Here is a 16,677-nt window from a genome sequence, read left to right as displayed (position 1 = left end):
AAATGGACTGAGGTAACTGAGGTAACATGTACCATTGTTTTTGGAAATCATGGACCCATCTGGGCTAAATAGGAGAGGGCCTATCCAAGTATCCAACCTATCCAACTTGTTTTAGTGCTCACTTCGAAACCCAACATCTATGACGGTGTGGAGGAACATTAGTGCCTACAGCATGGGCATCTTGCACATTTGGCAAAGCATAATCAATTCTGAATGATGTATACAGGTTTTGAGCAACATATACTGCCATCCAGGCAATGTATTTTCCAGGGAAGACCTTGTATATTTCAGGGAAGCAATGCCAAAATGAATTCTGCACATATTTAAATAGTATAGAAGAAGAGTCCAGGTGCTAAGATGGCCTGTCTGCAGTCCAGATTTGTGAAATTAGGTGCATAATGGAATAAAAAACAAAACTAAGAGTATCCCATACTGTTGAGCAACTGAAATCCTATATCGGGGAGTAATGGGACAACATTTTATTCTCAAAACTCTAGCAAATGGTCTCCTCAGTTCCTAAACATTTACAGAATTGTGTTAAATGAAGAGGTGAAGCAGCACAGTGGAAAACATGCTCTTGTCCCAACTTTACAATTTAGACAAATGAAATTATTTCATCAGGCATCAAATATTACTGTTTAACTTTAACTGCCGCATCGTAAAAATCAAACTGACTTTCACTTTACTTTTTGTTACACAGTAAGGTAACTGGAGCCAAATGACATATAAATCAGTTCAAATTTGGTGAATGGATTTATTATGACCGCCTCGCAGCGAAGCGGCGGTCATATAGGTTTAGTCAGATTTTTTCTTTTTTTTTCTTTTTCGCATGCCCAAATTTCCGTCACTGAAAGACCGGGGTACACGAAACTTGGTGGGCATGTAACCCCACATGGATAGCATGGAACCATCGTTTTTCGTTTTGATCTGTAGCCCCCCCGCTGGACTGGACCCCCGAAAGGAGGGTAGGGCAGACACAGTTTTCTGTGAATATCTCGAAAACCATAGGGTTTAGGAGGACCATTTTTTTTGTATGTTGTCAACCCATTCCATAACCACTCATTTCATGTATAGTGCCACCTAGTTAAACACAAAAAAGTAAAAATGAGGTGTTGTAATTGAAGGTATCTGTGACCTAACATAGTCAAAACTGCACGAAATTGGAAGTGTAGGATCATTATGACACCCTCTGTATGCACGCCAAGTTTTGTGGAATTCCGTTCATGGGGGGCCACACAATAAATTAATTTAAGTTACTATACCCCAACTGGCCTGTAGGTGGCCGGAGACAGTTTTCTGTGAATATCTCGAGAACCGTAGGGCCTAGGAGGTCCACCTTTTTTATGTATGTTGGTCTTAAGGGGGCATGTCAACCCAACCCATTACCACTTATTTCATGTATAGCGCCACCTAGTTAAAAATTAAAAAGCAAAAAATTAGGTGTTTTCATCACAATATCTCAGGCTGACAAGGTCAAAACTGCACAAAATTAAAAGTGTAGGATCATTATGACACCCTCCGAATGCATGCCAAGTTTTGTGTACTTTCGTTCATGGGGGGCCTTACAATAAAATAATTTATGTGTACATTTAGTGACGTACACAAAACTTGGTGGGCATGTACCCCCACATGGATAGCATGGAACCGTCATTTTTCGTTTTGATCTGTAGCCCCACGCTGAACTGGACCCCCCGAAAGGAGGGTAGGGCAGACACAGTTCTCTGTGAATATCTTGAGAACTGTAGGGCCTAGGATGACCATTTTTTTCCGTATGTTTGCCTCCAGGGGTCATGTTAACCCATTGCATGTGCACACATGTGCACAAACAGATACACACACACACACACACACATACATTCACAGTAATCATACGTATGACACATACTCACACAGTAGACATATGTACGCTTGCATGCACAGGCACAGGCACATACGCAGGCACACACACACAAGCACGCACACACAGACACACACACACACACACACACACACACACACACACACACATAACATAAACATGTACATGCACACATGCACACAATTCAAGAATTTATCAGAATTATAAACAGGCAAGATGGAGGTGGGGTTGTATAAAATGAATTTTACATGTGAAATCTATGAACTAATCATGTTTTGGTACTTGTTGTCTAGCAGATACCAGTGAGAATTGAGTGTGGATAATGCAATTTAGTTAGACAGAATTATATAGGCCTTTCAGCGTGATTTATTTTTGTGGAAAAAATGTGCTGGACTGTCACATTTTGTACCGCTCGGCGGTACATCTAGTTTAATCAAGGATCAAATATTTTTATTAGTTTTGACTGCCACATTGTAAAATCTGAGCTTTATGAATGGCAACATTCCCTCTCACTATACACAGATCTCACCCTGTGCTGTAAGCCTACTGACTGAACGGCAACTGTTTGGTGCCTTCTCAGCTAAAAACTGAGTATGGACTAGAGAGTGAAGTTAAAAAGGTAATAGCTTAATAAACCTCTGGCCTCCTTTATGTCATTAGGCCCTTGAGTTATGAGTGCCTTCGTTTTCCCTGGAGTTGATAGAGAGTTTAGTGCTTGGAGAGTCATAGAGGGAGATGGGATGAGGTTAAAGCTGTCAGTCCTCACCACCTGGTGAAGGCGGATCTGTAATAACGCCCCCAGGAAAAGTCTAGAATAAAGCATATTACCATCGCTTGGAACAGTGCCACAGAAGAAAAAAAGGTATGCAACCGCCTGCTACCTTCTCTTAAAAAAAACCCCCAAAAAAACAAATGAGAAACATATGCTGTTACCAAGACACGCACACCCTTATTGGGTTTCCATGGCAATAGTTTGGTTGTCTGTCCGGAACATGCCATGCCATGCTGGGCCTTCCAGTAGGCTGTAGGCTGTAAAGCTTCAAGTCTGGAGGGATCCTGGGATGGTGGGGAAAGTGTGGGGTGAGAGTGAGAGAACTATAAAGGAACGGTAGCGTTCCGCAGCGGAGGTCACTCTCAAACGATCCCAGATGATTGCTGATGAGTGAGTGAGTGAGGGAGTGAGTGAAGGAGGGAGGGATGAGGTAAGCTAGGAGCACCCCGGATGGGGGGTGGACAGGCGCTGCCGCTGTGTCCTTGCTGAATGTGGGTGGCCTCGTCCTCCTCTGGGGAGGAGGTTACGGAGCGTCCTGGAGTAGCGTGGCCTAATGAGCAGAGGGAGGGGAGCCTCCACGTGTGAAGGCTGATAAACGAGATATATGCTCTATGGTTTCAACTGCCTGCCACTGACACAAGGCTTAGGGGCTTGGAGGTCCCAGCAGTGTGTCCTTTACATTGCCAGACAATACGTTACACTGATGAGTTTATCACTGTGGCTGTGATACAGTTACACCACAATAGTCTCTCTCTCCCTTACTCTCTCTCGCTGTCTCTCTCTTTCTCTAACCCACCCTATTTACCCTCCCTTGCTTTTTTAAACATGCAAACACTTGAGGGAAAGTACTTGTGGCTGGGTTTAATGGATCTTAGTTTCAAACAGCTAAAGAGAAGGAAATGCTCTTGGTTGTCCACACAGCTTTATGTATTGTTTTACTGATCCCAGCAGATGAAAGCCAGCCTGTCTTTGTCTGTTTATTGAAATAACTTCCTTCGTGAACATTAGGGGACCACCCATTGCTCACCCATCTGGCCGAGGATTGCGCTGATACGTTTCTGTTGCTCGGGAATACTGACAGACATGCACAAGTAGCTCACAGAAACACAAAAATAAACAAGCAGGCAAAATAATTTGGTCTGGATGCAGATAATTTATTGAAAAGGGTCAGAACCAAACCTTATCAAAACATGACGGCTCTCTCAAGCTCTGTGCACACTAAGATCCACACACTCCTGTCCAGACGGAATGTCATCCAACAACTGCGTGGAGGAATGTCAAACTAAACACCCGACAATCATGCTGTAACTCCTGCTCATGGGAGTTTAAAACAAAACAAAAGTTGTTCTACCGTAACGAATGAACAGCAATGAAAAATGTACACTTTTTGTTTTGATTGTTTTCAAAATAAAAAAACAAATTTAGATAGCACAAGTTGTCTCAAAGATCGATAACACATCTATGTCTGGCTAATGAAGCACAAAATACCCAAACCACATAGCATTCTACATGGCCGTCCTGTGTCCAGAGGAATCAGTCCACGTCTGAAAACAGCCCACTGCTGCACTGCCACATCCTCAGGCCCTGGCTCCGGCGCTTCCTCAGGCCTCTGTGTATGGATCAGATTTCCTCCTTTACCTCAGTGGCTCAGTCCTCCCTGCTCCAAACAGAGCCCCTTTCATAGCAGTGCAGCCCAGCACCCAGGCCTGGAGGAGCCGATGAGACCTCATCCCACGTCAGGGCCAGAGGAGAGGGGAAGGGGAAATGCCTAGCTTGGGTGATGGAGAAGAATGGAGGATAATGCTGTTGGGTTGTTTGGGGGGGGGAGGTGTTGTGGTCTGGGATGATGACAGAGATAAATATATTTTTGAAGTTTAGTCGTCACTTCAAGGAATTTGTGTCAGTTGTTTGTTTGAGGGTGTAAATATAGCATTGGTTTGTATTTGGAGAGCTAAAAATGGCTCTGAGCACTGGAATAACACAAGTGAATAAGGCCTCATTTTCCTCTGTACGCAGGTGAAAAGGCAAGCTATGGCAACCCTGGACTTGAAAAACATTGACCAGCGCTATGTTTCCCCCAGCCAGCAACAGAAACGCCGACTGTCTCTCTAAAAGACAAAAATCTGACTGTGTCATGGGGCGATTTTACACACCCTCCAGGGCCATGCAAGGGTTCTCACTCCATTTTGTCTTTCACCTTTGAAAATATAGGTTGACTGAGTCCTCCTGACCAAGTTTAAAGAGTAAACAAACTTTTGACAGGGCCACTGCTGTGTGGAAGCTTTTCATGGTGAAATGTTTAGTGTTTACTTTAAGTCACATTTTGTTTTCCCAGGAAGGAAGTCAAATATCCAACATTTAAGACTTTTGTAGCCGACTGGTGAAAGCGATTTCTAAACTGCTTCAACTAATTAGTGGAACAGAGAAATGGAATATAAAAGAGTTTTAAATTGTATTAACCAAACTTATATAGTCCTTATTCTGAGTACGGGAAAAATGTGTTATGGTTATGGCATGAGGGTTTTCACCAAGCCTCTTTTGGTATGGACGTGGTGTTCTGCTCGTCTTTGATGCTGAACTAACACATTTGCTGCATGAAGTCACTTGTTTGCTCAACATAAAGTACGGCCCATTGACTTTTAAGCCTGGGAGGAAGGTACTTGGGCAAGAGTCCTGTGCAGCTACTGCAATGTGCCACTTTTCACAGACTCACTCGCCTTATTAACGTTTAATAATATGACATTAATATTCTGTAACATATAGCACACATAGTGAAAGGTAGGAGCTTAACGTCTATGGCAGCTCTGGTTGGTTTGGGTTCCTCAGCTTCACAGAGAAACCGTTCCCTCATCAGCAGCATTCATTGCCTTTCAAGGCATTATCTTTCAGCACGATCATTGGGACAGATGCTCGGCCTGACTTTCAGATTACAATGGAGCCTCTGTGCTTCTTCCAAAACCCATCAGAGTCTGCTACAAAAAAAAAAAAAAAAAACGCGATGATCCCAGAGATGGCATTTAGTTCAGGTTGTCTGTGGTGCACTAATTCAATTTTAGCCACACAGAACACCCTGCCTTGTCCCACATGATGCAACGAAAAGATAAATCGGTAGCTTGTCATCCATGAAATTTCTCATTTATCCGAGATGTGTAAAACACAGAGCTCTGTCATATCAACAGTCTAATGTACTAAAATGAGCTAGGCTTACACCTTAATAGCACTGAATCGTTATTGTCAATGTCAGGCTTTGTGCTTTCTGTATGTGGTGGTGTTTCCTCTGGTATAAAAAATTGAAACCACATGGAATCCTGTGTGTAATCAGTGGAGGAACACTGCAAAAGCAGTACCCCAGAGAAGCACAACAAAAACCACTGTCTCTTCTCCTGACGTAGTTTCTTCTCTCTATCCTATTTTGGATTTGAATCTAAAGTGTTAGCAAAGTATTGCTAGTATTGCACTAAAACATGGCTATGATCGGAGGTGACGTTCACAGGATGAGGCTGTCTAACCTACTTTCTCGGCGCTAGGAAAAAGATCAGCAACACATCAGCATCCGCACGTGAGGGAAACGCCATCTCCTCCCTTCCAGTCACCTCCAAAGAGAAAAGAAAGATGTGTGTTTATACAGTTTTGAGTGGCTCCCTTAGAAACAGGATTGAATCTCCAAATGCAGGGGCATAAACAGTGTCTAATCAGTGGGTTATCAGTGTGGTATCAGTCAACAGAAACCACAGTCTTGGCTAAATGGGCTTCAGCTGGTTCTAAGTATCCTCTGGCTCTGCCACAAGAAGAGGAATAACTGTCAACAATGAAGTGGCAATACGTTCATAGCGTGCAAAACCAAAAACACGAAACAAAGAAAAACATAAAACAAAGAGGGACACAGTCTCCAAAGTAAAATAATACAAAAAGGGCTGTTGCAAAGGGAACAATGACCCTGTATGCTTTTGAGAAAGTTAAGAGTGAGATCAAATTTGTAGTTGACATTTAAATCTGTTTTTAATAATAAAAAAAATAAATAAATAAATAAATAAAAACTGTGATGCCATTTGGTCTGGGAGTTCAAAAGGAAGTGGATGATGTTTTGTGGGAAGCAGTGCACCAAACACACGCAACGCCCAAAAACGTAATTAGGTCGCCGCAGGACGAAGGCCACACAGCACCCTGCCACATTTTGGGAAGAGTGACAGTTCTCCTCGCACACGCTACTGAAATCTCACATGTGTCACGCGAGTGTAGCCACACTTAAGCCTGTCCATACGGTCTTACGGTTTTTCTGGTGGTGAGCGGGTCGTCCTAAGAGACCAAAGAGACAGCTCTGGCATGGAGGCTGGAAAAACACATGTGGGACATTAAGGGCCACGGTAAATCATGTCGGCCCAGATGGACTGGAAATGAATGGCCTATTCAGTTCAATTCTACCTGGCTTTCTGGGGTTCCAGGCTGAAACTCACCGGGAATGACGCTGGGATCCAGCAGTTGGAAGCCTGTCATGTCACTTTTTTTCCCTTTTTTTTTCTTTTGTGTACGATCCCAATGTGATGATTTTATGGAAACCTTCTACAACTACTTTGACTTGCGTCCCACAGTCGTCTATGTAATGCAGACAGTTTGGTCTTGCAGTCGTGGTCAGTGACACGTAAAGTACAGTGTCTCTCTTTTGTAACAGATTCTTGATGGACACTTTTTGTCTTTTCAGTAACAGGGAAGAAACCCTCAGAGCGCTGTGTAATAACACCTCTTCCTTCCACAGATGATACTAAAATAAAACCAAATCTCACACTTTTGATAGTCAGCTTGGTGAAATTGTGGTTTACCGAACCCGCATTCCCTCCAGACATTGTTTCTGGGAGTGCGCACCACAAGCATTTTTACTTTCCTTTTCAAAACGACAAACTCTGTGGTGAGCACATCCAGTTTAGAGGTGGTAATTTGCTTGTTCGGAGCTACAAACAGAGCAACCACACTGGGCTTTAACTGGCTGAGGTTGGCCCCTGCCCATTGTCCATCTTTATGTGTTGTGTACAAAACACAAGGAGTAGGGGCATCCAGACTCCAGTCAGGGCCTGTGGCCAGGGCCTCGTAGTTCTCACTGCTGCCCAGACTGAGGGCTGGACTGACCTGCTACTGCAGGATCTGAATCCACCAGAACCTGTGCCCTCCCTCTACTTCCAAGTCTGCTTCATTTTTTTCCTAATCGATATTCATCAATTACAATGTCCATATAAAACACCTTATACAGAGCAATGGTAAAATTGAGCTTAAAATTGCACTAGCAGGAATGGTTGGATGTTTAAAAATTCTCTAGCAGAAATGGTTGGATACTTAAAGGAATTATCCGGAGTAAAATGCACTTTAGATCAATTTATGGATGATTGGGAGTAAATACATTGAGTTGACATCAAAATCATGTCATTCGGATGTGTTTTGAGAAAGTTCGATTTTACCGTTTTTAGTCAAAACTCGTTAGCCTGGAAGTGACCAGGGCATGTCATTTCGCTGCTACAAAACGCTATTTTTATACCTCTTCTACAGTTCCAAACAACATTACACTTACTTACGTATCTTTAGGGGAAAGTCCGTAGGAGTCGATTGCATCACGTCGTTGCACGACATCACGTCACGTGACATTTCAAAATTCCAACCTGTTATTATGACCGCCGCGCAGCGAAGCGGCGGTCATATAGGTTTAGTCAGATTTTTTTTTTTTTTTTTTTTTTTTTTTTTTTTTTTTTTTTTTTTTTTTTTCGCATGTCCAAATTTCCGTCAATGATTCCCGGGACACTGAAAGACCGGGGTAGACAAAACTTGGTGGGCATGTAACCCCATATGGATAGCATGGAACCATCGTTTTTCGTTTTGATCTGTAGCCCCCACGCTGGACTGCACCCCCCGAAAGGAGGGTAGGGCAGACACAGTTTTCTGTGAATATCTCGAGAACCGTAAGGTTTAGGAGGACCATTATTTTTTTGTATGTTGATCTCAAGGGGCCATGTCAACGCATTCCATAACCACTCATTTCATGTATAGCGCCACCTAGTTAAACACAAAAAAGTAAAAATGAGGTGGTGTAATTGAAGGTATCTGTGACCTAACATAGTCAAAACTGCACAAAATTGGAAGTGTAGGATCATTATGACACCCTCTGTATGCACGCCAAGTTTTGTGGAATTCCGTTCATGGGGGGCCACACAATAAATTAATTTATGTTACTATACACCAACTGGCCTGTAGGTGGCCGGAGACAGTTTTCTGTGAATATCTCGAGAACCGTAGGGCCTAGGAGGTCCACCTTTTTTTTGTATGTTGGTCTTAAGGGGGCATGTCAACCCATCCCATTACCACTTATTTCATGTATAGCGCCACCTAGTTAAAAATTAAAAGCATAAAATTAGGTGTTTTCATCTCAATATCTCTGGCTGACAAGGTCAAAACTGCACAAAAATTAAAAGTGTAGGATCATTATGACACCCTCTGAATGCATGCCAAGTTTTGTGTACTTTCGTTCATGGGGGCCTTACAATAAAATAATTTATGTGTACATTTAGTGACGCATTACACCAACAAGGATTCCCGGGACACTGAAAGACCGGGGTACACAAAACTTGGTGAGCATGTACCCCCATATGGATAGCATGGAACCGTCATTTTTCGTTTTCATCTGCAGCCCCCCCGCTGGACTGGACCCCCCGAAAGGAGGGTAGGGCAGACACAGTTCTCTGTGAATCTTTTATGGTATGTTAGTCTCAAGGGCCCACATAAACCTGGCTCATAATCACTCATTTGTGATTCCCAAAAAAAAAAAATGAAAATCAGTAGGATTAAAAGAAAGCCAAAATAAATATTCATCATCATCATCATGGCTGCATTTTCAGTATTGGCGAGAAGTAGTCGTTTGTCCACTAGATGGCGCATCGTTGCAGTGAGACGTAATTTTGTTGGAAGTTAAAAGGGGTTGGAAAAACAATGGACGCTTTCATACAAGGACTGTAATTTACCGCAGCGAACATCTAATAAGGATAGGACGATGTTCACATGAAGTGTAATTCCCATTTCTTCTTGAAGCGAAATAAATCTGAGGATGTTTATCGGACATGCTTGGTTTTACTGCAGATACGTTAATCTTGTAATATCAATAAGGACCTAGGTAATGTTACCGTTAAGCGTTGGTTGAGTGATGGAGGCATTTGATTTATTGCATTTGTAGAAAACTATAAATGCGGTTATACCAAGCAAATGTATAGCAGCACTGTTTGTATCTTTTCGACTGTCATTTATTGCACGTGCTACAAAATCATTCTGTGCAATGGAAGATTTACCAACGTTACACCGGTCTGATGCAGTTTTGCCTATACATGCGTGAGACTGAGACGCCTGTTTATTTTGTTTTTAAGTGCGTGCAGGGTGTGAGAGGGGAATCGATGTGCTTTGATTACAGCTTGGTAGTTGTAGTCTGTGAAATTAAAAGCACGTGTGTGTGTGAAGTATCAAACAATGACACCTTCATTTCATTATGGCTGTTTTAGCAAAACACCTTAAGCTACTGTGTAGTAGGTCCCATTTAGAAGTGGCTACTTCATTTGCGCTTTCATTGACTCATGGAGCTGCGTGAATGTTATTACAACTTTTCGCCCGCGATATGACAGTTTAAGTCCGCTTGATACTGTAAGGCGTAAGCCATTGGTTTCAAAGGAGATTTTATTTGTGTCGCCAGCATAGCCTATTGACAACATAAATTGTCAATAGGCCTACCTTATAATCCTACCTGTAGCTTAGGGAAGCTAACAACTTTCTATTAGGATCTAGTTTGTTAGTTACCGTTTTGTCATAACTCCCTGATGCATTTTTGCATTTAGAATAGCCAGAGCGTGTATATCTCAATCGGAAAATTAAACAATATCGGTGCCTATGGACTAGGCTGGGTGAACCCAGCCTGATCTGCCCGCTATTTATTTTTTGATTTCTTAAAAGATTGAGCTTGGTCTGATGAAAGCCAGACTAGCCATGGACCTCAGTTAAACAATGCAAGGGAACATGAATCAGCCTATATTTGCACTAACAATAACGGACAAAAGCTCTTCAACGTTGGCCCGTTAAAATGTGTATGAACAGTCTAGCGACGCATTTCATCAAGGCCCATTTGGACATGTCAGTTATTTGCACCACTGGTTAGATGTAAAACAGCACTTCGTTTCAGACTAGGCTACTGTTACTTAATTTGTGCATTAACAATAACGTTTCAGACTACTGTTACTTAATTTGTGCATTGACAATAAAAGTATTACATGAACTAAAGATGACTAAAATCTTATGTAGAAGAAGAAACATTCACAAAAATCCATCCATCCAAAAATGACCTTTGTTTTTGATAGCTGTTGAAAACGGCATGGAACTGACAGAGATGTTTTTGTTTATAAATACATAAAAAATAAATAAATAAATAACATTATGCTGATACCTTTTGCTTTTCCCAAATACAATGTAGCCTACAGGTGTAAGTGACCTTTCATCAATCCAGTTGCAATGGATGAACTGTGATGAACTGCCCTACTTGTGATTGTTTAGAGATTTTAAAGGTTTTATAACAATTCTACATCTTCTTTGGCTATTCTACAATCTATTCACCTTTTCAGCACCAGTAGGGTACTTTCTGTGCAGCCGCACACACACACTCAGGCATGCCAAACAAGCATACACAAAAGTTTCAAGAGTGGGGGATGGAGTAAAATATGGAGACAAATTGAAGTGTGATTTATTTTCGCGGAACGGATGTACAGGACTGAGCGGCGGTCATATTTTGTACCGCTATGCGGTACATCTAGTTAAGCTAGGGTTTGCTGTTGCATACAACTTCATTTCAATTTCGAAATAAATACTGGACTATGTTTTTAAAAAAAAAAAAAAACGGCGACGAAATTGTGAATTTCCAGAGCATGTTACTCCACACTCGACAAACTTTCCCTAAAGATGCCAGCTGCAGCAGCAACATTTCCGGAAAGGTACTGGCTTGATGAAATTCATTCTGGACTCTCTATCCGACCACATAAAGACCTCGGGATACTTCGGTTTGTCTTTAGGGACCCTCTACTCACTACCACGTAAGTGTAATGTTGTTTGGAACTATAGAAGAAGTATAAAAATAGTGTTTTGTAGCGGCGAAATGACATGCCCGGGTCACTTCCAGGCTAACGAGTTTTGACTAAAAACGGTAAAATCGAACTTTCTCAAAACACATCCGAATGACATGATTTTGATGTCAACTCAACGTATGTACTCCCAATCATCCGTAAACTGATCTAAAGTGCATTTTACTCTGGATAATTCCTTTAAAATTCACTAGCAGGAATGGTTGGATACATAAAAATTTGCTAGTAGGAATGGTTGTATGTGTAAAATTCACAAGCAGGAATGGTTAGATGTTTACATTTTACTAGCAGGAATGTTGGTTGGATGCTGAACATTCACTAGCAGGAATGGTAGGATGTGATGCAGGCTCGAGCTTGCCTTAGGTGTCATCTCCACTTTTGAGCAAATGCGTGATTGCATTTGACCCCGGTCTCCTTCTTACTTAAGCTTTTCTTAGTAGTCACATGGCTCCCTAGCCCTGCTTCGGCCAGTAGAATATAAACATCCAGACTGGGGCGAAAATGTTTACCATTCAGAATTATAATTTAAATCACATACTCATTTAAAAACTAGGAAAAATTAGGTACATGGTGTTGTAGAAAGCTACTCAAGGCTGGCACCAAAGGCCACTTTACCATGGCAGATAATGAGAGGTTGCCCTCTCAAAGAACCTTGTAATTACATTGAATTTGTACATAGCACTTAGTGGCAATCAAAGATGTTTTTTGAATCAATTCAATGCAGAAGAGTTTTTAAGAGAAAAGCATGTTGTACAAGGTTTTCGTATTCTTTCTTGCTGCATACATTCTGAGGCTTTCTGTATCGATTCATTTAATCTGTGTAGTAGCATTTAAGTGAATATTAATGAATTGGAAAAAAAATGATTTGTGATTTATTACAGGGTGTGTTTAAAATGCTGTGCATAAATGCATCCACTCTAATAAAGCAGATACAAGTTGGGTATAAAATATACAGGCAATTATAAGCAGGCGGGGTGAGAGGGGTTGGGGGTGGGTTACCAGGTCCAGCCAAAAGGAGGGAGGGAGGGAGGGTGTCAAAACGTCAACTCACAACTCTCGTGCTCATAAGCAAAAAAGAAAACACAAAGAAAGGGATGGCATGATGCAAGGGAGAGAGGAGAAAAAAGGACGCACTTTGCATACAAAAGTGTTTATTGCACATTGTTTTTAAACTATCAAATAAATTGTGCAGTAAACAGTTTTGTATGCAAAGTGCAGCCTTTTTCGCCTTTCTTATCAGTTATAAGTTTGGCCTAGCACTCTAAAAAGACGAATAAGCCTGCTCCTACCAAACAATTCTATGATACAGGGGAGCAAATGGCTGAATTTCTAACACAAGACAGACATGCTGAGGCATCAAAAGAGAAACGTGGGCCATTGTTGTCGCCAGGCTTGCCATTTTGTCCCAGGCCCAGGCGTCATGTACTGTGCGTTGACCCTGATTACCAGTGATTTCAAGAGAGTTTTTACTTCCTCGTCGTGTCTGTTTGCTGAGGCATTCCACTCTGCAACGGCTTTGGGCACGATCATTTCCAAAGAGACAGATGGGGAGAGGCAGAGATACAGAGTGAGTCAGACAGAAAAGAAAAGAAAATAATGAAAATGTGAGCATACAGTACCAGTCTCTGTAAAGCTATTTCTGGATACTTTTCTACGGAAAAAAAACAGGGTTATTAAGATGGATTGGAGATGTGAAACCCCTCATAGCCTTCAGCGCTTCTGTGAAGAAAATAAAAATACTTCCTTAAATGTGCTGTCAGCACTTCCAAAATAAAGGGGCTATGCTTCTGTAAATATCATTCTTTAGCTATTTTCAAGACTAATGCAGGCCCCCCTAAACACATTAGGGAAGCGTGTAGGTGGAACAGACCCCCACAGACATCTGTAGCGCAAGCCCTTACTTGCCTTCTTCAAGCACTCAGGAGGATAGGCACATGCCTCATATAAACCTACTGCATGTTCTTTTATGGGATTCTAGAAGGTTCCAGTTTGTCTTCCAGTCAGATTCTATCTGTCTTGATTTCCTTGAGACATTCAGCAGTTAAAACTCTAAAGTGGGACACACAGATATTAACTCATAAATATAATGCAAGTAAGAGGGGAAATGTTTTGTTAACCTGTTCCTTCAGAGAATTCAGCTGCAATGACACTCACTGTTTCCCTGTTTTCAGCAAAACTGTGCTAAGGAGTTAGAGGTTGGCTGAACCAAGGGAAGTGGGGGGAAGGTCAGCCAGTTACAAACAATTGGAATTACTAGAATTAGCATTCCCTAAAAGGAAGGGAATTGCATAAAGTTGTTTTTTACAATGTAATTTTCATTGATCAAATTCCATCCATTCCCTCATATATTAAAACTATTATTTTATATGACTGGATCCCCCTTTTATTGGCTACACTACGCAGCCTGTATGTAATCAGCGAGTGGTCTCTAGCAATTACTGGTATTTTGGTTAATATACAGGACAATTTTTCCCATTGTTAAAATGCAAGCTTGGCCACACTTGTAAAAGTCTTCAGCTCAAACTGAATCCACATGGGACTCCTTTTAGAACTGTAATGGTAAAGACGTCCTCCTCTAAGGAGATGAAGATTTTAGGTTTTGGATGGTACCTTAAAACAGATTTTGTGTGCTGGATGCTAAATGAATATGTAGTCGTAAGGTGCACTCAGCTGATATTTATTAGCCAGCTGTGGTCGTCAATCATCCCACTTTTGTAATCCTTCCTCTGTCAACATGGTCTCCCCAGATGACACAGTACCATCACTGCCAAACGCGGGAGGAGGCCTCGACTGTGGTTGTGCTAGAAGGTTCCATGACTGTACCCTGCCTACCCCCCCAAGTCCTACCCCGCCACCCCAGAAGGGGTGCGGCATTGCTGCGGTAATTGCTAGCTGAGCAAAAGCACCATGGCAGACGCTGCGGACTCGAGGAAGGGGGAGGGGTTGGGGCCAGTGGTGGTGGCGGCGGCGGTGGTGTGCGGGAGCGGACGAAGTCGACGTGCAGCCCGATGAAAAGAAACTGCGCTCTGGGGAGTCGAGTTAGCGAATGGCTGATTACCGGGGTTTGGTGATAGAAATAGAAATGCCACATGGGAGCATATATATTATGGTCACTTAGAAGTCTCCCCGCCTCTGAAGGGGGGGGGGGGGGGGGGGTGCCGGGCCGGCCGCCTGCATCAGCTGGATAGTGCCGGTGGTTTATGGAGAGCGAGCTGCGCCAAGCTGCCTGGCACGTGGAAAAGATGCTGTGCAGGAACTGGGGCAGCCAACTTTGGCAGCACCTAAGTCTAAGTCCCTCCAGCCAAATAATTTGCCAATCAACTGACTCATTCAAATCATGTACAACCTCCCTTTGAAATAACAGAAAGAGAAAACAAGCATGTTCCCTGGGCTGGCACTCAAAAGCCATTATCGTGTGCTACATTGTGGATTTGATTTCTCTTGTTTTCATAAGGGCCTAACTTAAGAAACGAAAAGCTGGCTGAAAACTCCCTTGCCTGAGGACACATTTAGACTCGTGGCCCATTTGGTGCTTTGGAAACAGGAAGGTCCTACCTCAGCTGGAGGTGAGAAACAGCATTCCTCTTGACACACTCTCCCCAATGTGTGTCTTTTGTGGAGAACCAGACGTGTCTCTGGGATATTTTAAAAGGATTGAACGTACCATTATTGAATTTAATGTCAAGTTAGGTAGAACAACTCAGCTATATCACATCACTCCTGGAAGGTAAATCATGCTGTCTTCAAAGGCAGAATCAAGACAAATACCTATTCTAAAAAAATGACTCTTTTGACAGTAATTGGATGTATGACGTCACAGAATGTACTCCGGTGGAACAGTAATTGATAGTATGAAACTTAAGCTTTGCATTTAAGCCCTTTGTGGCTTTTTCAGACTGACCTAAAATATGTACAGCAAGGATATTATGAGAATCGCAGGCTGAGTACAGACTCAAAGTTTGGTCTCTGGCACAGACAGTCATCATTTGACAAGTGCTTGAGTTCCTATTTGAGAGGCCAGCACAGGCTTTGATATATGACCTTCACTGCATGAGTGTCTTCCAAAAGATTGGTACTTTCTCATTATGCCTTTGTAGCTCTTGAATTGTGTTCTATAAAAAGGCTACATTCTGGTAACATATAATGTACATGTTTACATACTGTATGTACATCCATAGAGAAGACAAAATACATGAACCAAAAAAAACTTGAACAATCTTGCAAGCCAAGATGTGAATAACATAAGTTGGTCACTGTTAACACACACACACACACACACACACACACACACACACACACTCACTTCTCCAGGTCTACACATTCCCAGGCTTCTGCTTAATGCTGGATTCCTGACCTCCCCTCACTCTCAAACGGTGGGCCGAAGAGTCGTGACCACTCACACATTCTCTCCCATCTGGCCAGGAAAGGCGACATATAAACAAACACATAAATTATCCTCAATATGCCACAATGAGGTGTATCCTACAAAGGGGCCTCTCTTCTGTAATTATCAAAGAAAAAGTCCTCTCTCTTTCAAACACACACACACACACACGTATGCATGTACGCACACAGGCACAGACACACCCACACAGACACACACACCGGTTTAGTCTAAACAGTCTACCATCTGAGGCCTTCTTTGGACATCCTACCGAGTTAGGCTAGATTTAGTGCATGGATTGATTACAGATCTTGCGTTTCTCGCAGAATTACGACTACCGGTTGTTTGAGTTTTCTGTCGGAAATAAATTCTCTGAGGCCTGTAGTATGCCTTGTTATGTGGAATTAGATGATCAGATGTCAGCATCAACAAACTTTCTAAGTAATGACATACCTTGGCCCAGGTGACATTTGTCAGACACTGTACGTCAAAAACTGGACAAGCCCTCCTTAATGTT

The sequence above is a fragment of the Alosa alosa genome, chromosome 16, assembly GCF_017589495.1.
Source record: "Alosa alosa isolate M-15738 ecotype Scorff River chromosome 16, AALO_Geno_1.1, whole genome shotgun sequence".
Taxonomy (NCBI): Eukaryota; Metazoa; Chordata; class Actinopteri; order Clupeiformes; family Clupeidae; genus Alosa; species Alosa alosa.
The sequence above is the reverse complement of the archived record's forward strand: the minus strand, read 5'-3'. Positions refer to the sequence as shown.